Raw genomic sequence first — 22,995 nt, 5'->3', positions numbered from 1 at the left:
TCTAGGCTTGCTGGCTAAGCCAGCACATCATGTCTGATTCCCAAAGGAGAAAGGCTTCCCCGACACATCCTTTAAGCTTATTTTAAACTAACTGCAGTAGCACAAACTCGAAAGAACAGAAATAGTTTTAATTTCTGATACCACCGTGGGCCAAAACAAGCAGTTTCACAAAAAGTCTTGTGAACTTCAGAATTTATAATTCCAGAGATGCACTGAGAAGAGAAAGTCATCATGAGGTCATAAAACATTTGGCCAGAAAGGAAAGGAAGAAGCAGGGCAGCCTCCCCGCCGCCCCCTGCCCCCCGCCCCAGGCGTCCTGACCCAGGCCTCTGCCTCTGACCTCATCCTGTCCTCATTAAGGTCAGTCCTCAGCCCCTTCTTGGAATGTGGGTCCCCTACCCTGTATCAACCCACAGTGATCAGTGGGGCTTCAAAAATGACACCTGCAGACACCCCAAAAATGACATTTGCAGAACCACGTCCTATTGCATCTGACTTCTGAGAGCAGGACAAGTGGGGTAGGGCAGACAACTGTGGTTTTTTTTTTTTTAATATTTTATTATTTATTTGACAGAGAGAGACACAGCGAGAGAGGGAACACAAGCAGGGGGAGTGGGAGAGGGAGAAGCAGGCTTCCCGCTGAGCAGGGAGCCCGATGTGGGGCTCGATCCCAGGACCCTGGGATCATGACCTGAGCCGAAGGCAGACGCTTAACGACTGAGCCACCCAGGCGCCCCGACAACTGTGTTTTTAAAAGCATTATGAAGCAGGTCTGGTTGATAGCCATTCTTTAAGAAAGCTGCCTGATTTCCTCGAGCTCCTGAGCTAATTTTGTAGATGCTTGGTAATGAACTTTTCTAACCCAAATTTTAGGAAATCGAAACAGTGTCAGCGCAAAAGGCAGGGTGTCAGGCTGCCAGGGTCTCACAGGGCGGCCTTGATCTCCACGAATTCACCAGGCTCCTGAGGTCATCTACCCCCACCCACCTCAGAATTGCTTGGACTCAAGAAGGATGACTCACGCTAGTAGAGTTCCCAGAAGCTTGAGTTATAAACCCATTATTTGCTGATTTTTCAGAAGAAAGGCAATTGCCAGGGGGACCCGATGCTCCTGTTTTTGGACCATCACGTTCTTCCCCCATTGGCAGATGTGGTCAGGAGCTGGAACTCTGAAGCTCAACTGCAGGCTTGTTGAGAGGCGGAACTGGAACTCAAACTCAAGTGCACCAGACTCTAGAGCCCACCTGTTAGGCAGCTCTGCCCTAGTTCCATCAGTGGCCCACACAGCGACATGGCATCTGTATGCAATTGCCACTTCACTGCGTCAAATATGTGACAAGTAATAAGACAGCATCAGACGTGGCTGGTACCTGAGCCTCTCTGGGTTGAGAAGGGATGTGAGTTCACTCATACACGTGACTTTTACAGACCACTGGGATAAAGGGATAAAAGTCCCCACTGCTCTCGAGTCACACAGAGACTGGTGAGGAGTTAAATGGCAGCTACAGCAGGGATGAATGGTGATACAGAAGCCTCTAGGGAGAGCAGCCAATCCAGCCTGGGAACAGGGGCACAGGAAGGCCTGCAGGGACAAGCAACACCATCCACGCGCCTCCCAGAACTACACGGAGGGAGGGAGTCACTGAAAGAATATTCTGGGCAAAGAAAACAGGACTTGTGAAGGCATGGAAGTGTGACCCTGTGGGAGTCAGGAAGTCACAGGTGGAGGAGGTACAGGGTGCGTGTGGGCGGAGCTAAGACAGGTGGGAAAGAGAAAGGCAGGGTCTACATCTTGAGGAGCCTCACCAAAAGGCTCAGATTCATCCTGAAGACAGGAGGCACCATTAAAGGATTCTAGGCTGGACTCTTGAAGACCTGATTTGATTGTCCAAGATCACTCGGTAGTCACAGGACTGCCTCAGGGGAAGGATGCTGACTGGTGTTGGGGAGGCAGGTTACAGCGCTGTGACAGTCACCAAGTCAGAAAATGAAGTCAGAGGCAACAGATCCCAGCGAGAGTTAAGCAAGCAGAATGGACTGAGGATGAGAGATGAAGAAGAGGTCTAGGACAGCTCCCATGTGCCTTATTTGGGCAAACTGGCAGAGCCAGTGACCAAGACCAGAGCCAACATATCAGTTTTAGCTATGGCGACTTGGGGATGAAGACATCCAGCAGGAAGCTGCCTAGGTAGGTCTGGAGCTCAGGAGCTCTGGGCTGGGACAAAAGTGCAGAAGAAGGGCAGCAGGTGCAGGCGTTATGTCACGAGTGCTCCATCAATCCATAAGCACTGCAGCTGGGGACACGTGCTGGGCGTCTGTGGGGTGCCAGGCACCTCGGCCACGTTGTCTAATGTGGTCCTTTAGCGACCCTGTGAGAAAGGCATCACCATCCTGTTGTACCAGCGGGAAGACTGAGGATTAGAGGGGTTAAGTAAGCTGCCAAGGCCTTGTGGCTGGTAAGTGGCCAAGCCTGGAGTCAAGCCAGGCCCCAGGATGCCGGGGCTGACTCTCGCACCATGTTGCCTCAAGTCAGCAGCACAAGTGATAGAACTTCTGGTCACTCCTCATACAAAACCCCAAATTAACCAAATGGATTTAAAAAATGAAATCTCATATTAAAACAATCTTCACACTCCAAGGTACATTTGTCAAGACTAGAAAGTCAACCTCTCTTTCCCCTAAAATATACTTGATTTTGACAAAATCGGCATGATAGGTAACTTTGAAAGGATGAGTTGATGTCAGTAATACAGACAACACCAGCATTTAAAATGCAACTGATGGGGTGCCTGGGTGGCTTAGTCGGTTAAGCGTCCGACTCTAGATCTTAGCTCAGATCTTGATCTCAGGGTCGTGGGTTCAAGCCCCACATTGGGTTCCACGCTGAGTGTGGAGCTTACTTAAAAAAAAAAAATGCAACTGATTCCTTCACTGAGCAAATAAAGCTTTTATGCAACATACCACCCTTAAAACCAATCCTGAGACTCATCTTTCTGCCACCACTATTACTTTCTATATGCCTCTCCTAGTCTAGCTCTTGCAGACCGTCAGCAATGATTTATTCACCTCTCCTCTTCTCAACCAAAAATTCAAACCTGGTGATCATGTAGGAGGATACTCTCAGACACACACCTTCTTCATGAACTACACTACAGTGTATACTTTGCTTTATAATTTTATAATAATGGTCATAAAAGGATGATGAGGATAAGGAATAATTAAGTCCTCCATACAAATCTGTTTGAGCAAGAGCCCAGGCAAGTCACACTATCCAAAGATGGGCTTGCCCAGAGTGCTCCTTAAGTCAAGAAAGGACAATGAGAGAACCACACCAGCATGTGTGCACAACAGCCTTGCTAATTCATCAGAAGGTGGATTGATTCTTACGACAAAAGACTAAGACATAACATGAGGGATCTGAGAAACGACTGGTTCAGAAAGTACGAGATCACTTCAGTGGTTCTACAGCATTAAGGGATACATAACTTACCTCAACAACGTGGTCTGTCTCCCAAAGACGTATAATATTGAAAAAGACAGTTTCCTATCTTTGCACATTTGCAACATCTAATCCCAAAGCCCTTTTGGTTTCCAATCCACGCTTAAACCAAAATCTTGCCTTAGGCAAGAATCACTCCATCTCCCTAAACCTAAGTTTGCATATTTGCAGATTTAAGGTAACAATGCCTGCCCTGCACTCCTCTGCCCAGCTCCCGAGGGCTGCGGTGATAGCTAAACATGGGGACAGGTGAAAGCACAGAGTACACGGGGAACTCAATACCTGTGAGCTACCGTTATTCATGAGGCTGGTATCAACTGACTTCATGGGGCATGTGGGTCCTACATGTAGCCTGTTCCTTTTACTGAAGATTTAAATCTACATTTTAAAACACAATGGATATTCTAAAATATAGTCAGGGTCACTCTTACCTAACTGGGGTAAAAAAGCATTCTAAAAGCACAGAAGAGCTATGGGCTCCAGATAAATATGTGAAAAAGGGACTACAGACCATAACGAAAAATTATTTTCCTCAAAAGAAGTTGCCTTTCTATATTGGCCCAAATTGAAAATTCTTTTCATCACAGTTCTTTAAAGCCTTTTAAAATCCTTGCAGGTGAGGGGCGCCTGGGTGGCTCAGTTGGTTAGGCCTCCGACTCTTGATTTCGGTTCAGGTCAGGGTCTCAGGGTCCTGGGGTAGAGTCCCTCCTTGGGCTTCACGCTAGGTGCAGAGTCTGCTTATCCCTTTCCCTCTGCTCACCCCCCATAATTAAATTTTTAAAAAATGAAATGAAATAAAATAAAATCCTTGCAGGTGAGATAAAATGTTCTTGGTCCTAAGCTGTATCTGAACATTTTCCTTTTAATGTGATGCATTTCTTTTATAATTGAAAATTTTCCTCAACAAACTTAATCAAGTCAAATTAATTTAGCATATATTTCTGAGCATCTTCTCTGCATTAAGCACTGTTAAGTACCACCAGAGAGAGGGAGGTCAGGCAAATACTCCTTGTTTCATAAGAACAGTACAATCTAACAAGGAGATAAGCACACAAATAACTATAATATGCTAGGGGTCATAAGTAAGTCCAGGAAAGAGACAGCTATGGTCAGGGGAATTGAGAAAGGCCTTACCGAGCACTGGGAGAAGGAATGAGGGCAGATTGATCTAGACTCGTAGGCAGAGAGAAGAATAAATGCCAACACAGGGGAGCAGGAAACAAGTGCTCAAGGGCTGGGCAGTTGTTCAGTTGGGCTGACACTACAGTAGAATATAAAGAATTTTGCTACAGCATCAGTGCGTGCTTTTTGCTAAAAAGACACAATACAGAATAAGTTTTTGTTAATTTATACAGCTGAAAATAAAATGCTAACTCCTGGAAGAGGGGAAAAAAGAAGTCAACTGGGGGAAAGGTATAGATGAACCAAGATTGGCTAAACGTTCCTAATTGTTGAGGCTGGGTTTATACTCTCTCTACTTCTTCGTATATCTGAAATTTTCCATTAAAAATAGCTAAAAAAGAGGTGTGCCTGGGTGGCTAAGTCAGTTAAGTGTCCAACTTTTGATATCAAGGTCCTGAGTTCAAGCCCCACATTGGACTCCATGCTGGGCATGGAGCCTACTTAAAAAAAAAGAGAGAAAGAAACAAAGAAAGAAGGCCATTTATTCTAGGAAGATGGTCAGCTGATAGCTCCTCAGGTAACGGCATGAATCCTATGAACTTTCTAACCTCTGGGTTACCTGGAGGGAGAGGGAGGGGCTGAGGCTGGAGCCGACTCCACAGGGAAGCGGACAAGCACAATGTAATTGAGGTCGGTCAGTGGGCCCGTTTTTGGTTCCCCAAACCTCTTGCTCCACACTTGTTTCTCTACTTCCCACCGGGAGCAAGGGAGTAAGCAGGCTCTGCTCGGGGGCAAGTCAGGAGTAACCGAGTCTAAGAAAAATGAAGGCAACTGTGTTGTCCCCATTGGACAAGTAACTGGGTGGTTATTTTTGGTCCTATCAAATTTAATAGTTGTTCAAATTTAATGCTTCTATCAAACGTAATACTTGTTTAATACATGCTAGAAAATACTGATTAGCAAAGTGAAGAAAATTAAAAAATCAACTGTATCCCACCAGCAAGAGAAAACCACTCAGCGTTTGGCATATCCTTCGCCTTTGTGCATGTGTGTGCACGCCCATATACCCATGCACATGCGTTCTCTCCTCGTAAGAACACGAAGGGCCACAGGAAAATATTCCTGGGTAACACGGTTTTAAGGGTAAAAACACTTCATGACAGCTCATGAAACAACATTTTACAACATTAGTTTAAGGGCTGCCTAGTAGTCCATTAAAGAACACTCATCTGGTACTTGTGATCTTGGACAGGGGGTTAAGTCGTCTAACAAAATGTTTTGATCTGGGAGGCCTCTCTTCCAATATTATTTTGAATTAATACATATAGTAGTATATATACTAGTGAACTGTGATGTGACAGTTAAAATAATTTGTTTTCTTAGGGGAGAAGGGGTGGTGGTAATATTCTTACCACAGAAATAATCCTATATTCCTTTAAAAAGTATAGGTTGGGCGCCTGGGTGGCTCAGTCGTTAAGCATCTGCTTTCGGCTCAGGTCATGATCCCAGGGTCCTGGGATTGAGCCCCGCATCAGGCTCCCTGCTCGGTGGGAAGCCTGCTTCTCCCTCTCCCACTCCCCCTGCTTGTGTTCCTACTCTCGCTATCTCTCTGTCAAATAAATAAATAAAATCTTAAAAAAAAAAAAAGTATAGGTTGTTGGGATTTTAGTTTTTTGTTTTATTTTTCGGTTATAAAAGCAATACATGAATGTTGCAGGGTAGGCAAACACACAGTATTACAAAGAGTAGTAAGTAAAAATTCCCATTTTTCTTCTACCCCATTTCACTGCCCAGAACTGGCTGCTGGTAAGAGCTTGGCATGTCTGTCTTCCAAACATTTATAAGACTATTTTAAATACATGGAACAATAATCGCACAGCCACATATCCTAGGTACATATATAAATATACAAATATGCATGTATACATATGTACACACACAACGTACATATACAGTGTATGTAACATAAACACATATAATGACAATTTTCCTTCCTTTTCTTTAACACTTCTTTTGTCCCTCTTCCTGGAATCAGAATAGCTATTAGAAGCACTACTGGTTTTTGCATAAGAACACCCCAAATTCACATGCTGGCTTAGATTGCAGGTCTATCAATCCCAGCATCTGTCGTGGCTCCTGAGAGAGAGGCAGTTGGGAATAAAGACACCCCCCTCCTCACCATCCATCACTGTGTCCTCAAAACGTGAACATACTTGGCCTTTATTTAGACAACCTACTATGGATGCTTTTTCAATCAATTCCAAATCCTTTGCGGTTGCCACTTCCAGCTATACTTGTCTTCAAGCACCAAATCTGTGGTATTCACGGATAAAGCCCTAAACAATGTACTTTTCCATGAAATTATCTCCTCGAAGGCCTGGCTCCTGTTCTGACATTCTAAGATGGGACTGCAAACTATGGCCCAGCCCCTGTTTTTGTAAATAAAGTTTTATTGGAACCCAGCTGTGCACATTCATTTGCATATTGCCTATGGTTGTTTTCACACAAGAGCAGAGCTGAACAGCTGAGGCGACTATGAGAGACTGTAGAGCCCAAGGAGCCTAAAGAAAAGTCTGCTGATTCATGTTCTAGGATATGGTAAAAACAGACTGTTTTTTCCCTATCAAAAGTTCTGGAGGGGGGCACCTGGGTGGCTCAGTCGTTAAGCGTCTGCCTTCGGCTCAGATCATGATCCCAGGGTCCTGGGATGGAGCCCCGCCATCGGGCTCCCTGCTCAGCGGGAAGCCTGCTTCTCCCTCTCCCACTCCCCCTGCTTGTGTTCCTGCTCTCACTCTGTCTCTCTCTGTCAAATAAATAAATAAAATCTTAAAAAAAAAAAAAAAGTTCTGGAGGAATTGAATCACATACCTCATATTCGGTGTCTTTGTCTAGGCTAAAGAGTTTATTTTATTATTATTATAATCATTTTTAAAGATTCTGTTTATTTATTTAAGAGAAAGAGAGAAAGCACAAGCGGGAGGCCGGGGGAGGCACAGGGAGAAGGAAAAGCAGGCTCCCCGCTGACACAGGGCTCCATCCTCGGACCCTGAGACCAAGACCTGAGTCAAAGTCAGATGCTTAACTGACTGGGCCACCTGGGCGTCCTTAAAGAGTTTATTTTTTAAAAAATACAGGTGAAAAAAAAAAAAAGAAAAGAAAAAAATAAAAAATACAGGTGACCCTTGAACAACAAGGGTTTGAAGTGCATGGGTCCACTGATCCACAAATTGTTGTCAATAAATAAAGTACAGTAAAGTAAATGTATTTTCCTTATGATTTTCTTCACATTTTATTTCCTGTAGCTTTATTATAAGAATGCAGCATATCATACATATAACATACAAACTGTTCATTAATTGTTTATGTCATTGGTAAGACTTCCGATCAGCAGTAGGCTATTAGTAGTGAAGTTTTTCAGGAATCAAAAGTCTTACCTGGATCTTCTACTGTGCAGGGGGTCAGTGCCCTTGACCTCCATGTTGTTTAAGGGTCAACCGTACAAACACACAAAAGCCCGCTGGCTCTGACAGCAGCAATGGTGTGCTGGTAAACCTTTAACCACTTGCTCTCTGCGGTGGGGGAGCTCTGGATTACACCATTTGCTGATTTCCATGGTGTGGACAGTCCCATAACGGCTAACTTCAAGCTAAAAAAATGTGACGCCCTTGAACATGGAGTTGGGACGAGATGCAAACCGCTGGTTCCTCGGACATCAGTGGTCCCACCACCCACTTTAAAGATGTAGACACTGAGGCCCAGAGAGAGTGTCTTGCTTAAGGCTGCCCCAGTGACTGGAACCCCACTAGAGCTCATTTCCCAGTACAGGGTCTGGCTGCCCTCAGGGAGTCACTTCCTCTGTAAAAGGAAGAACAGAGGAAAGAAGGCAAAGGAAGTTCTTCACCAGGCACATGGTAATAAATGTTGGATTTATCACTATCTTCGTGGCTTGGGACTCTGGCTTTCTCAGCATGTGCTCTGAAGCACACAGCTGGTAGGGGTAGTGTTCGTCACGCAGGACCAGGTTTCATGCGAACACTCGACAGTGGCCTGTCTCCATTAACCAGCACTTACCTAAGCTACCAGACTATGAACTCCAGAAAGACGGCGGCTGCGTCTGTTTGTGCTCACTGCTTCCCCCCCAGTGTCCAGGACAGAACTGGGCACTTGGTAAAGTGGATAGTCAATAAATTAAGTACTGAAGGGATAAAGGTATGAGACCGCCACCATCAAAGTGGTGCTTTACTCCAAGAACACAGCAGGTGCACAGAGATCCCATTCCCTTCTCCCATCTGTGGCCAGGGCAACAACATGCAATACGCTCATGTGCTTTAACATCTCTCAACTATCAGCTGCAGTATCCAAGCTGCTTCATCAGAGCAGGAGAGGCTCTGTGGATGGAGGAGCAACAGGGAGGACAGGGTTAGAGAATCATTTTCCTTTGGTGAATATACATATGTAATTTCTATCTGGAACTTGTTTTGACAGAGCATGAAGCCAAGGAAATAAACCCATGAGGAATCCCACCTACCACACAGCAGGGTGCAGAACATGGCTTTCTGGTAGGGGCTGAGGCAGGGCCGCTCCAGGTGGTACACCTCTAAAAGTGGAAAGTGAAAGAGCAGCAAGACGGGAGAATCCTAATATTATTTCAACAAGCTCAAGGCTACACAAATACAAATAGCAATGAACGTGGAGGAAAGGAAGGCAATGTTCTTTTGGAAATGACTTTTTGACTACTTGGTAACTCTCACACCAACCCCTACACACTTGGCATGAGCTCCCCGTGGCCACTTCTCTGAACCCACAGGTCCTGTTTGCCACATCACTGCCCGACCCGGGCACACAGACAGATCAGCTCTGTGGGCACAGAAACAACCAGAGCCATCTGTGAGCCTTGCTGAGTTTTCAGGAGGCCACTCACTGGGGCTCATCATCTCTTATGTGGGGACCTAGTACTTAGTTTCCAAAGCAAGATCAAGCTTGGTCCCAAATTCCAGAGGTTAACATTGTCCATGCATGGGGTGGTGTGTATTTCCATTTAGAGCAAGCATCCCAAACAAGAAGCAGGACCAATGACTGAAGCCTCCAAAGCATTTCCTACACCAGTGGTTCTCAAAGTGTGGTGCAGGAACTCTAGGTATCCACAAGATCAAAACAACGTCCATCATAATACCAAGAAGCAATTTGTCTTTTTCACTGTCACATGTTCAGGAGTATACCGTGGAGTTTTCCAGAGGCTACATGATGTTATATTGCAAGACGGAATGAAGAAGCAGATATTAAGAATCCAGCTGCCTTCTATTAAACCTGACATAAAGATATTTGCAAAAATATAAAACAACGCCACTCTTCTCAGTAACATTCTGTTTTGGAAAATATGGATATTTTCATAAAATGCTATGTTAATATATAATACGTGCACTATTTTAAAAAATGATTATGAAATATGGTAAATTTTGTTTTATATATATGGTAAATATAAAAAATATAACCCACATAAACAAAAGGTATAGGAATTTTTATGTGTAAAGGGGTTTTGAGCCCCCCAAAAGTTTGAGAACTGTTGTCCCAGAGGCTGTCTCCCTGCCCCCAAGCCTGTGAGGCGGGTTATGTGTGTTGCAGGAAAGACGTGCCATTCTGATGTCTGGCTGGATTAGGAAAGGCAGCTCATTTTCCTTCCTGGATCTCTGAATCTATGAGGGTAGGCTCTGTGCCCAACTCTTCCACCTCACCCCATTTGCCCCTTACCACTTGGTGTGCATTCCCCGATCTGCCGGAGGATTTCCCTATTCCGCAAGCCCGGGCGCGCTGGGAACTCCCTCGTGAGGCCCTCACACCCTCCCGGGGTCAGGACACCCCAGCGAGGCCCGCACACCCTCCTCTGGGTTAGGATTCGCCAGTTCGGCCGGCCTGTGGAGGCTGGATGAGGACTCCCAGTGAGGCCCGCACAACCTCGGCGAGGACTCTCCGGCGGCATGCACAGTCAAGGCAAAAGAGGGACGAGGAAAGCCATTTCCAGTCCCCGAACCCTGTCCCCAGCGCGGCACAGGCTGGAGACAAGGCGGAGAGGTCAATCCCCAGGAGCTAGTCCCCTCCCCGATTCTCCCCTGGGCCTTCCCCGGCTTCTCTCCAGCCCCGGGCCGCTCTGCGTACCTCAGTCCCGCTCGGGGAAGGAGCCTCGGGCGCCGCGGCAGAGGCTCGCGCCGACTGCCCCGGGGACAGCGCGGCCGGCGCTCCCGCCCCGGGACATCCGTCGGGCCGGGCCAGTACTCACCGCTGAAAGCACAGCCGGGATCTGACGGGCGGGCGGGCGCCAAGTGCGGGGCTAGCTCCAGTACGCTGCGCGGTTCCAGGGGCCGCCGCCTCCGCGCCCCTCCCCCTGCGTCCCCCAGGGCCACCGGCCGGTGGGCGGAGCAGGGGCGGGGCGGGGGGCGCCGGGCTCGGGCGCCGCGGGGCCGCGGCCGGAGGGGCGGGGCGGAGTCTGTCCCAGCTGCCCCGCCCGGCCCGGATGGAGCAACTTGGCCCTGGGCGGGAGGGGGCGGTGGCTAAGGGCTCAGCAGCAGGAAGCGCGCCGGCGCGTGCTCGGGCGCCTTCAGCTCTGCGGGCCCTCGGCCTGGGACGCGGGAGACTTTCGCTCACTCTGAGGTATAGGGTGTGACTGCCTGGCTCCCGCTAGGAAGTGAGCCGAGGGGGTGGGGAAGAAATGTCGTTTTTCTTTTTTGCTTTTAAAAAATGACTTTGCCATAAAGGTAGAGGCTTCATTCTTTGGCTGCTCCCGTATGTGTAATCACGTTACCCCTCTCCTCACGGCCTCGCCCCCTTTCACCCCCTTGTGTCCACCCCCTACCCCTACTCCCGCCTTAATGCCTTGCAAAACGTACCAAATGGGCATCGGAATCACGCTGACATAATAGGACTTCGACGTTCCCATGGTTATGAATGCAAAGTTTCTAGTGTAAAAAAAATTTTTTTAACGTGTGACAACACTTTATAATGCAGGCTGTTCACCAGTCGGATATCAGAGGAATGGCTGAGAGTTGACACTGAGTGGGCCTTCTTCACAAGATCCACTTTTGATTGATAGGTTGGTTGGAGTTGCACCCTTTCAAACAAATGTGAGTAGAAAGAAGTGATTAGATCTTTCTAGATCAAAAGTGGTGAGGTTTTCCTGCCAACTTATATGGAAAATTACTGTAGTTTTCTATCTTGAACATCTGAATAAACAGCTTATAGGACGAATAGCTAATAACTAAAACTAATTCCCACTGCTACCAGTTAGTTACCATTCTGCTCCTCTGTGCAGGGTCCTATGGTTGGATCTTCACATATTTAATTCAACTCCTCCATCTGCCCTGTGAAGTGAGGAATATTACCCCATTTTGCAGATATGAAATGCCCCATAGCTGGGATTCAGTCCTCATGCCTGTCTTCTACGCCCATACTTTCCTCATCATGTTATACTAGGGTACAGCTATCCCCTAATTATATCTAATTTTTAAATATAAAGGGTTTAAGATGAGATATTTACTGTATTTCCAATATGGAAGAAGACTTTCTTCCCACACGCTTCCTAAATTCACATTCACCCATTCTTATGCACATTCATTGAACGAACTTTCCTTGAGTGTCTACCACATGCCAGAAGTTCACCACAAACTCTGAAAAATAATAATAGAGTTCCCTTGGAAGTTAGGATGATCATGTTCAATGATAACAGACACCTAGTATGTCTAGTATATCATTTCTTGACAGGAAATGATAAAATCAAAACTCTAAAGGGAATTGGAATTTATTAGTAAACATTGGCCCAAACCATGAAGGAAATCCAGATATCCCTTATTTTTTTTTTTTTAAAGATTTCATTTATTTATTTGACAGAGAGAGACACAGCGAGAGAGGGAACACAAGCAGGGGGAGTGGGAGAGGGAGAAGCAGGCTTCCCGCCGAGCAGGGAGCCTGATGCGGGGCTCGATCCCAGGACTCTGGGATCATGACCTGAGCCGAAGGCAGACGCTTAACGACTGAGCCACCCAGGCGCCCCAGATATCCCTTACTTTTTAAGAGTCAGTGTTCCACACTTCAGTTTTATGAAAGACCTACGGTCCTACCTGTTTTCGCTAACTGAAAGAAATCTGAAAACGATTTTCACTTTTACGAGAAAGATGAAAAGTGAAAATAGCATTCAGTGTTTGTTTTGCCGCAAGCTGTTAGATGGGGAGAGTGGCCCCGCCAAGCTCCTCCCAAAACTACACTCAGTCAGCAACACAGCATCAAGCCACCATGGCTTTGGACCGTCTGTGAGCATCTGTGCTTTATCTCGATTGATTTTGTGCATCCCTTAGCAAGATGTGTCCTAAGGTATCAGAAAAGCCTAAAAAGTTATTTTGTGGGTCTGGGAATGCTCAAAAAATTTTCCATAGAAGGTAGTGGTGGTTGCTTCTTTGCTTTCTGCCATTTCCGTTTCCTAGGAACGCTCCACTTTCGGAGAGCACGAGAAACCTGTAGTCCCCACATCACCGGGCTCTGTTGCTCTCAGGAAAGTCACCAGTGACATGCAGATTGCAAATCCACTGGCCTGTCTTCTGTTCTTGTCCTCACTGACTGCTCTGTGTTATTTGACACTGGTGACTAGTCTTTCCTTGAAATTTTAACCTCCTTTTGGCTTCAGAGCCCTCGGCTTTTTCTTCTCTCCCTTTCATGTGACTCTGTACGCTGGTGAGTTTTTCTTCATTTATTTTCTCTCTAGACAAACTCCCTGCCACCTCTAGCGGAAGCCTGCTAGGTCTCTGTCACTGTTCTTTCCCCTCTTCAGATCTCCACATGCTTTATTTCCAGCCATTTGTGGGGAATCACCACCCGGATATTCCAAAGGCACCTGCCATTCTTCACATCTAAAATGGGAATTTAGTGTCTTCTCTAACTATCAGTCTGTTCCCTCCTTCCTGTCGAGTTTCTTCCTCATTCTGAATCTTACTTCTGGAATTTGGATCTCATGGTGCATTGAAAAAGCTAAACATTTAAGGGGTTTAGAACCATATTATTAGGCTTATACAGGGTCCACCTGATAAATATTTCTGTTGTGGCACAAAAGACTGTGCAAGTGGCCTAGAGGAAGGAGTACGTATACTTTATGGACCTGAGAAGAAGTCATCCAGGTGTGGAGCTGCTCAGGCACCACAGATGACTCCGGGGGCTAGTGGCAGAAGGGCCTTCAGTCGAGGCCATTGCACTGTTCTAGCAGTCTCACCTGCCAGAAGCTTCTGCTGCCATAAGAACCATGAGGATGTAGTCAGAGACCTGTTATGCTCTGAGGAATGTCTCATCATACTCCACACTGACTTCAGTTACTTGTATAAACTGGACCTCCTCAGTTTATAGAAAGGTCCTAGAGGGGCGCCTGGGTGGCTCAGTCGTTAAGCGTCTGCCTTTGGCTCAGGTCATGATCCCAGGGTCCTGGGATCAAGCCCCGCATTGGGCTCCCTGCTCAGCAGGAAGTCTGCTTCTCCCTCTCCCTCTCCCCCTGCTTGTGTTCCCTCTCTCGCTGTGTCTCTCTCTGTCAAATAAATAAATAAAAATCTTTAAAAAATAAAAAAAAAGAAAGGTCCTAGAAACTGTACCCAACTAACTTTGTATCACGTTTTTCAATTTATAATGCACTTGCACACATATCATTTAATAAAAAGGAAATGGTGTCAGAGAAGGGCAGTCTGAGAGCACATTTCTCCAATCTCCTGGTGCACTGAAAACATACGTTCACATGCTGTTCTCTTGGAGAGACTGAGTTTGAGAGTCGGACCACCTTTTGAGAAACACCCAAACTGTTTTCTGGAATCACCAGAGGGCACTTATTAAGAATACTGCCTCTATGGGCGCCTGGGTAGCTCAGTCGGTTGGGCGACTGCCTTCGGCTCAGGTCGTGATCCCAGGGTCCTGGGATCGAGTCCCGCATCGGCTCCCTGCTCTGCGTGGAGCCTGCTTCTCCCTCTCCCACTCCCCCTGCTTGTGTTCCCTCTTTCGCTGTGTCTCTGTCAAATAAATAAATAAAATCTTTAAAAAAAAAAAAAAAAGAATACTGCCTCCTTGGGACACCTGGTTGGCTCAGTCGGTTAAGTGTCTGACCCTTGATTTCAGTTCAGACCATGATCTCAGGGTTGTGAAATTGAGCCCCGCATGAGGCTCCATGCTGGGCATGGAGCCTACTTAAGATTCTCTCTCTCTGTGTCTCCTTCTGCCCCCTCCCCCCCCAAAAAAGGAAAGAAAGAAAAGAAAACCGCCTCCTCTGTCCCCCACCACCTAGAATGTTGATTCATTAGGTAAGGGGTGGGATCTGTGCTCAGAGTCTGAGGAATCTAAACACTGCGGGTGATCTAGCATGTCCACAGATTGGCACCAGGGAGCTGCTGCCTGAAATATAAGCCATGAGGGTGAGACCATGTCAGTTTGTTCATCACCCCTAACACAGAGCCTGGAACATAGTAGGTGTTCAATATAAGTTTGTTGACTCTTACTTACTGTCAGTTTCTTCCTGCCCCCTACTGTATTACACTTTGTTCCATGTTATCCATGGCCCAGAGGGGGAAACATTGGCAATGCATGAAGTATAAGGTGGTCCTTCCTGAAATTCTTTTTTTTTTTTTAAAGATTTTATTTATTTATTTGACAGAGAGAGACACAGCGAGAACAGGAACACAAGCAGGGGGAGTGGGAGAGGGAGAAGCAGGCTTCCCACCGAGCAGGGAGCCTGATGCGGGGCTCGATCCCAGGACCCTGGGATCATGACCTGAGCCGAAGGCAGATGCTTAACTGACTGAGCCACACAGGCGCCCTGGTCCTTCCTGAAATTCTTGTTTGAGGGAACTCTAGAATACCCGTGTTCATCACTCAATGTATGTCTTCCTCATACTAGAGGAAGTTTGAAATAAATGTTTTCCATTCCTTTAAAAAATGCTTATTCATAATAAAGGCAGTGATTAGCCTCATCTTGGCCCCCCACAAACATCCAACTGCCACCCCCCTCCACAGCCATCATCTACTTAATTTTTGTGCTCCCCTTCTTACTACCTCAGTGCCTGAATCCTTGAGCTGCTTTCCCAAGGAACTAGGAACCCCTGGCCATCTGCTTTAAACGCCATCCCCCTCCACATAACTAGTGATAAAAGCCAAATGTGGTGAAATGTCCCACTGAATCTTCACAACAACCCTTTGAAGCTTGGTGACATTGTTACCATTTCACCGATAAGGAAACAGATTCAGAGTGATTTTATAACCTACTTCAGGTCACATAACTGGCATCACATAACTGTGATGCTGGGTTTTGAACAAAGGCAGATTTAACTCCAGAGCTTGTGCTTTTAACCTCTATGCGATGAAGTATAATTTTATTTAAGTGAAATCATCAGATGCTCTGAGGTTATAAATGATTCTTTGCAGAAAAGAAGAGGAACGTGAGTGTTCTAGGAGGGAACTTTGGTCCAACACCACATAGTCCAGAATTCCTTATTCATTTATTTTCAGGGCTTCTTCTCCCCGGTTATAGTACAAAGATCCCTGATGCAGCCCTACAATTTAGGTGCACACAGGTGAAAATGCTCCTCGTCCTGGGGGATGGAGATGTTGCAAGTCAGGAGCAGTAATAGCATTATCCTGAGGCTGCAGCTACTGACTTTTTCATTTTTTTTTTCAAGAAAATGATTTGCTAACATCGACAAATGAGAGAAAAATAGCAAATATGGCACTAATTGGACTCATTTTCATTTCCAGTTTATGAAGAGACTGTTTTCATATATTAGATTAACCACTTTTAAAAAATCTTACTACAGCCCCCATGCTCTTATATTCTCTTCATTCTTTTCCACCCTCTATTCTCTTTGTCCTTCATTCTGGGTATTTCTTTCTTTCTTTTTTTTTTTTAAAGATTTTATTTATTTATTTGACACAGAGAGAGAGTTAGCGAGAGCAGGAACACAAGCGGGGGAGTGGGAGAGGGAGAAGCAGGCTTCCCGCAGAGCAGGGAGCCCGATGCGGGACTCGATCCCAGGACCCTGGGATCATGACCCGAGCCGAAGGCAGACGCTTAACGACTGAGCCACCCAGGCACCCCTGGGTATTTCTTTCTGACCTGTCTTGCAGTTACTACAAAAGCACTGGATTCCCCAAACTCATTTTTCCTAAGCCACAAAGCAGACTCCCTGTATGCATAGCGTCCACCTGGGCCCTCTACCTAGTCCCCACGGGTAACTGATGTGACATTATTTTCATGCTACTTGCTGTGTATCAGTAATAAAGTACTTTATCTCTGACCCAAGGATCTCGTGTCTTCTGCCAACATCCATGAAACAGTAACAGGCTAAATTATTAACACGCATAGGGTAAAATCTTAGTTTCTGACAGTTTTGGTGACAAGATGGGATGCTGGCAGAGACATTCCTTTCTGGAAGACCCTATGGGCTGTGTTAGTGGGCAAGAGAAGACTCTCCAGGATCTAGAAGCAAATGCTTTTATCTAAGTGGTGAGCAAGGTGCAGAGTAGGCCCCTCCTGCCCCCTCAGTGTACATTTAGAGGATAAGTGATACAAAGCGGGATTGAAACAATTTACCCAAATGATGTTTTGATTGTACTCACTCAAGAGTAGAAAGAGAAAGAGATGTTATATGACAGTGGGGCAGCCAAAAGTGGCTGTAGCTGCTGAGTCAGGGGGTCCCCAAATTTAGATAAATGATGTCAGCAGTATGGAGATAGAAACTTAGGTGGATCAGAAACGGGCGCTGGTTTGGATGAGCCCTGCTGGCAGCTACTTGAAACTGAAAGTTGATACAAAGCCTTGCTTACTGGCAAGGGACTGCTCTGTTCCTCTGCACCTCCCAATTCCTCCCTTCCCCCCACACCCCAACTTCAGCTGCTTTAAGGAGAAAGCTGAGTATGCTTGAGGAACCTCAAGAAGGGAGAAACTCAAATATTTTTAGCTTTGGTGATTGCAAGTGCCCAGGCTACAATCCTGCCCAGTTAGTGGGGGGTTGGGGTGCTAGATGCCAGGGTAGCTGAAGGCACCAAGGACTGTGGAGAAACCCGCAAGAATATGTGCAAGGAAATCGGTGTGGAGCCTGGCTTGAAGAGACAAAGGATTGAAAAAAAAAGCCATCCTCCAAAGCTTATCTTCCTCCCCCTCTGTCTGTGTCCCCCCACCTTCTAGACTTCCAGCAGCTGTAGCCCTTTATATGCCTATTAGACTTCTTGGTCTATTGGTCCATGTTCCATGGGGCAGTGGTTCTCAACCAGGTGATTTAGTGCCCCTTCCAAACCTATGGCATTTGACAATGTCTAGAGATATCTTTGGTTGTCATAACTAAAGGAAGGAGGGTGTGTTCTACTGGCACGTAGTGAGTAGAAGCAGGGATGCACAGGACATCTCCCCAAACAGATAATTATCCAACCCAAAACGTTAGTAATGCCAAGGATGGGATCCTTGCTGGGGGTGGGGGGGTGAGGGGAGGCATCCAAAAATCAACTGAGGGGGTTTGGGCAACATTTCCTGTGAAGAAGGAAAATTAAAGTGACCTGGTAGGGAGGGCTTTTTGGGCTGATTCAATGTACTATTGTCTTTCACTGCCGAATGTATAATTGATATTCATGTTATACGTGCTTGTTATACGTGAATACTCATGAAGTCCAGAAAGGATTCTTTCATTCAAGGACTGTGGCATGTAGAGAGGTAATCTCTGTCCTCTTATCGGTGGTCTAGCAAAAAGAATATAAAATCTGAGAAGAAATGGAAATCACAGCTTTAGTTAAAAACAACTATTGCGAAATTCAGAGAAGCAATTCCCTAGTACAACATCGCCACCTGCTGATCCAGGCACCAAGTGCACCTCTTTTAAAAAACTGGGGTTGCGGCAGGTGAGTGGGGGGTTGGGGAAGGGGGTAGGAGGCGTGACTATTGACCTGTTGCTGAGCTCTTGTTGAAAAAGAAAACCTGACCTGTGACTTCACAAAACGTCCCCATTTGGGTGTGGGTTAGATCAGGCTTGACAACAAATAAGGAAAAGGTCCAATATACCTCACCTGTCAAACTGGAAATTGTTTCCACACTTGGAAATTCGATATTCAAGGACCTAGGAGCCTGGCTCCAGCAGCATCTTGGTTTATATGGAAAAGCAGCAGCTACTGCTGTGGGGAAACTAGATTCACATTATAGCACCTGAAATAAAGCCACAGGAACAATGGGGCCCTCAGTTCCCAGAGGCTCACCTTAATGCTGGGGCCTGGTTCACTGATGGTTTGGCTAAGCTCAAACCTGTTAGTGTCCACCGGGGGCCTCTAGCTGTTTACTGCTCCATATATGCCGTACGCAAAATTGGTGTTGTTGTTCAATCACTGCACAGACCCCAAGGCCGTTTTTACAACTCTGATCAATACTCCCTGTGATGAAACGTATTTTTTACTGACTCTTGGGATAGTCCCAGTGACTTACCTGTCTGGTCTCTTATCTGGTCCACCCCTTGGAAGACCATAGCCTTCGGGATTAAACAGCCCTGGCAGCTGTGGTAAGAACACCTTAGACTCCAGATGGACAAGCGTGGGGGCAATAAATATTCTCTGTCGCCTAGACCCAACACCATCACTCAAGGTGAACAGCAGGTGCAGCAGACAGTCTGTGGACGTGGCTGATGGTCAGATACACTGCTGTGCCCGAGCAACCTTCAGTTGCAGCTCTCAACATGGAGCCCCTTTAAACAGGTACAAACACACGGACTGGCACCACCTCCCCCCATTCTGTTACAAATTCACATGCTTCTCTGATGCCTGAGAGGGATGTGCCATAGATAGGAAAGGAAGTTACAACCAATCAGGGACACTGCCCATGTGACTTAATCGAACCGACGTGATGCTGATCCAAATCAAGTTTAATGACAAATCCTGATAGGAGTTACCTGTGCCTACTTGGGTTATATGCTTGTATATGGCTGGAATGGGCCATGAAATAGCTCTCCGTCAGGGATAGAGGTGGGTTATTTGCCCATCTATTGCCTCCTGTAATTATTGGTGATGACACTAAAAATCAGCAGGTTAGTGAAATGGATAATGAATGGGTCTTAGACTAGATCAAATCCCGATTGTCTGAAATAGTCCTCTGGTCTCCCCTGGGACAGTTGCCTGGGTCCAGGACCCCGGAAGGCATATTTGAGGTCAATACTACAGGTTAACGTCATCTCATTGTTTGGAGTCCTGATGACAGTGGCCTTAATTAAGTGCTGTGTGAGACCAATTGAACAGATTTAGTTCTAGCCTCTGTTGGTTAAATTAATCAGAGTGGCCAACAGAGTGAAATACTTTGGTGACGGTTTGCCAGGATCCAAGACAGGTAGGGACAAAGGTGGATTGATGGGGAAAATAGTATTCTATAGGCCCTGAACATCCCTGCACCTGTTTGTTGGGTGTGCCAAGAATGCAAGTTCCTTCCTGACTCTTGTTTCCTAATGCCATTTCTCAGGGTTGTGTTTAAAACGAACAACCTTGAGAGTTGAAATTATATGTAGGTCAGATATTTGCTTCAAAATGATTGGGTCGGGGGAAGAACTGAGTAAGAGTATAGAACCATATCATCTAAAAGTTTGTAATTGTTGAATCTGGGTCACAGGTACATGCAGGTTCAAAGTATAGGCTTTCTTATCACTTACTATAAAAACAGTGGATTCCCAAGCTGTGTTCCTCATCAGCAACCCAAACCCATTGTATGTAGTACATCTTTCCGGGTCCTTCCACATTACCCCATGGGATCTGGGACAATGCTCATGCTGCTCACTGTGCCATGGGTAATAAAGTCCTTTTCTGTGACTTAAGAGTCTTGTGTCTTTTTCCAGTATTTACAAAATGGTAACAGGATCTTACGAGCTTGTAAGTAGAATAAACCCCCAGACCCTGATGGTATCTATATGGTTTTGTGGGGAGTGGGGGATGCTATGATGTCTGGTTGAAATCACCAGGCACAAATTGAGTTGTACAATTTTGTTTTCTCATTGAGAAAAAAAAAAATCAGTTTTTTAAACTTGTCTTGTGACTGCCCCAAATTTTGCCAAGCTGGAAATCTGGAACATTTTTATTTAGTCACTTTTTAAGCTTTATTTTAAAAATTTAAAATTAAGTTACAAAATTACTGAGATATGTATAATGAGCTCCCATATAGACATCACTTGGCTTCAACAATTATCAACTCGTGGCTGACCTTGTTACTTCTACATCTGCCTCCTATCCCCAATGACTTTGCAGCACATCTATAAAATTATATGATTGCATTTGTAATATGTTCTGTTTTAATCATTGACTGGAATTTGCTTTGTTTTATATTATAGTATATTTGTTTTATATTATAGTATATTTGTTTTATTTGTATTTCTAAAGAGGTATTTTGTGAACAGAGAACATATTGTTCCATTAATAATTTTTTGAAAACAATCACAACTCTCTCTCTCCCCCACCCTGAAATATTTTGGATGTAACCAAAGGCTATATAGAGTGGCAAATATATAACCTTAAGTTCTGTAGTTATTAAAACAAAAAAAGAAATTAGTGAAGTTAGAAAAAAAAACTAAATATAAACGAGTAACATAGAATATTAATGAATTATATAATATATAGCATTGACTACTTGGGAGAACTGCATCTTTGAAAAAATAAATAAAATATACAAATCTCTGACAAATCAAAAAATGAGAAAATATGCAAACATTTATTGAGATACATAACTACAAATATAGATGTTAAAATACTTTAATATAATACTGTAAAATATTCTATGCAAATAATTTTGAAACTCAGAAAGAAAATTTCTGACCAATATATACAAAATCTGTATCAGCTGTAGCTTCCACTCCTCAGAGATTTGGTTGACTTTGGTTCAAATGGCACTTCTATTTGCTTGTGACAATCCAAAAACCTGCTCATGCTCTGGGATTTTGTTACTGCTCCATAGTTTGCTAAGCATCCACACTCCTGCATCCATGTAGGCTGTACTTATTTTCCCAGCATCATCTAAACATGAGCCGATCTGCCGCTTTTCAATTTTCCACACGGAAACCACTCAGATCACAGGAAGGGTTCCTCAGTTTTTCTGTAATGGGCTAGAGAGCAAATATTTTATTTTATTTTATTTTATTTTAATTTTATTTTTTTAAAAGATTTTATTTATTTATTTAATTGACACACACAGAGAGAGAGAGACAGCGAGAGAGGGAACACAAGCAGGGGGAGTGGGAGAGGGAGAAGCAGGCTTCCCGCTGAGCAGGGAGCCCGATGTGGGACTCGATCCTGGAACTCCAGGATCATGACCTGAGCCGAAGGCAGTCGCTTTACCAACTGAGCCACCCAGGCGCCCCGAGAGCAAATATTTTAGTCTTCGTGGGCGCATACATTACTCCTTCTCCGCGTCCTTCTTCCTCTTCTTGGTTTACAACCTTTTTAAAAGCCGCAAAACTTTTCTGAGCTCTCAGGATGTATGGGGGGCTGCGCTTATTGCTGCCTTGGGGGACGACATGCTGGATGGTCACCGGGACCCAGCGTGCGCCCCCTACTCAGACCCAGGCCTTACCTGCCGGGCGCCTAGAACAAGGGTGCGGTGGGCGGGGCGGCAGGCGGTACAGGGCGGGGCTTACGTTCCCGCTTCCTCCTCCTGGTGCTCCCGGGCAGCGCAGCCTTGTCTTTTCCCGGCCTAGGGGCGCTGCCGCTGACCGCCGCCAACTGCTTCGCCGACTGCTTCGCCAGCGACCAGCGCGCACGGCGGATGGCCCTTCTGTTGCAGGTGAGCCCTGGCATCACCCGGCAACTCCTCAGGTGAATCCCGCGACCTTAACTTACTAGCCGGCCAGGCGCCGAGGGCGCGGTGGGCACCTGGGCTGTCACTATGCACCCCTGCAGCGGGCCTGCAGGGCTCCAAGCAGGGTGCCCCCACCCCTGAAAAAAAAAAAGAGGTACAGAAAGAGGCTACTGGCTGTGTTTGGCCCGTAGGCAGTAGTTTTGTCAACTCTGCCCTAAAGTTAATGGCTAAAGAATGCAGGCCCTGTAGCCATATTGCGTTCGATTCTGGGTTTAATCCCGACTCCACGTTTTACTGGTTGTGTCAACATGGGAAAAGTATTGAGCCTCTCTGTGCCTCATTTTCCTCATTTTAGTATATATGCTGCCGAAGCGAGCCTCATTTTGAAAACAGTGGTAATAACAATTCTTCACAGAGTTGCAATGAAAATTGAACGAGCTGATATGTGTACCGTGCTTAGAAAAGTGGCACATTGTCCATGCTCACTAGATGTTAGATGTTATTACCAAGCCTTTAATTTCATAGAGACTATTTCTGTTCATTGGATTCAATCACATATTGCATAGCC

The 22,995-nt window shown here is 45.7% G+C and overlaps 1 protein-coding gene across 1 annotated transcript in view; it reads right to left on the bottom strand.

Moving 5' to 3' along the window:
• The window catches only part of ACO1 (aconitase 1), a 53,664-nt gene extending 42,866 nt beyond the window's left edge, over window positions 1-10,798 (bottom strand). The window contains exon 1 of the mRNA XM_021691271.1: window positions 10,775-10,798. The gene's annotated coding sequence lies outside the window, so the exon portion shown is untranslated. The remainder of the gene's footprint in view (window positions 1-10,774) is intronic.
• Between the last annotated feature and the right edge of the window lie 12,197 nt (window positions 10,799-22,995).

Source organism: Neomonachus schauinslandi, chromosome 13, assembly GCF_002201575.2.
Source record: "Neomonachus schauinslandi chromosome 13, ASM220157v2, whole genome shotgun sequence".
NCBI lineage: Eukaryota > Metazoa > Chordata > Mammalia > Carnivora > Phocidae > Neomonachus > Neomonachus schauinslandi.
This window is presented reverse-complemented; position numbering and strand designations above follow the sequence as displayed.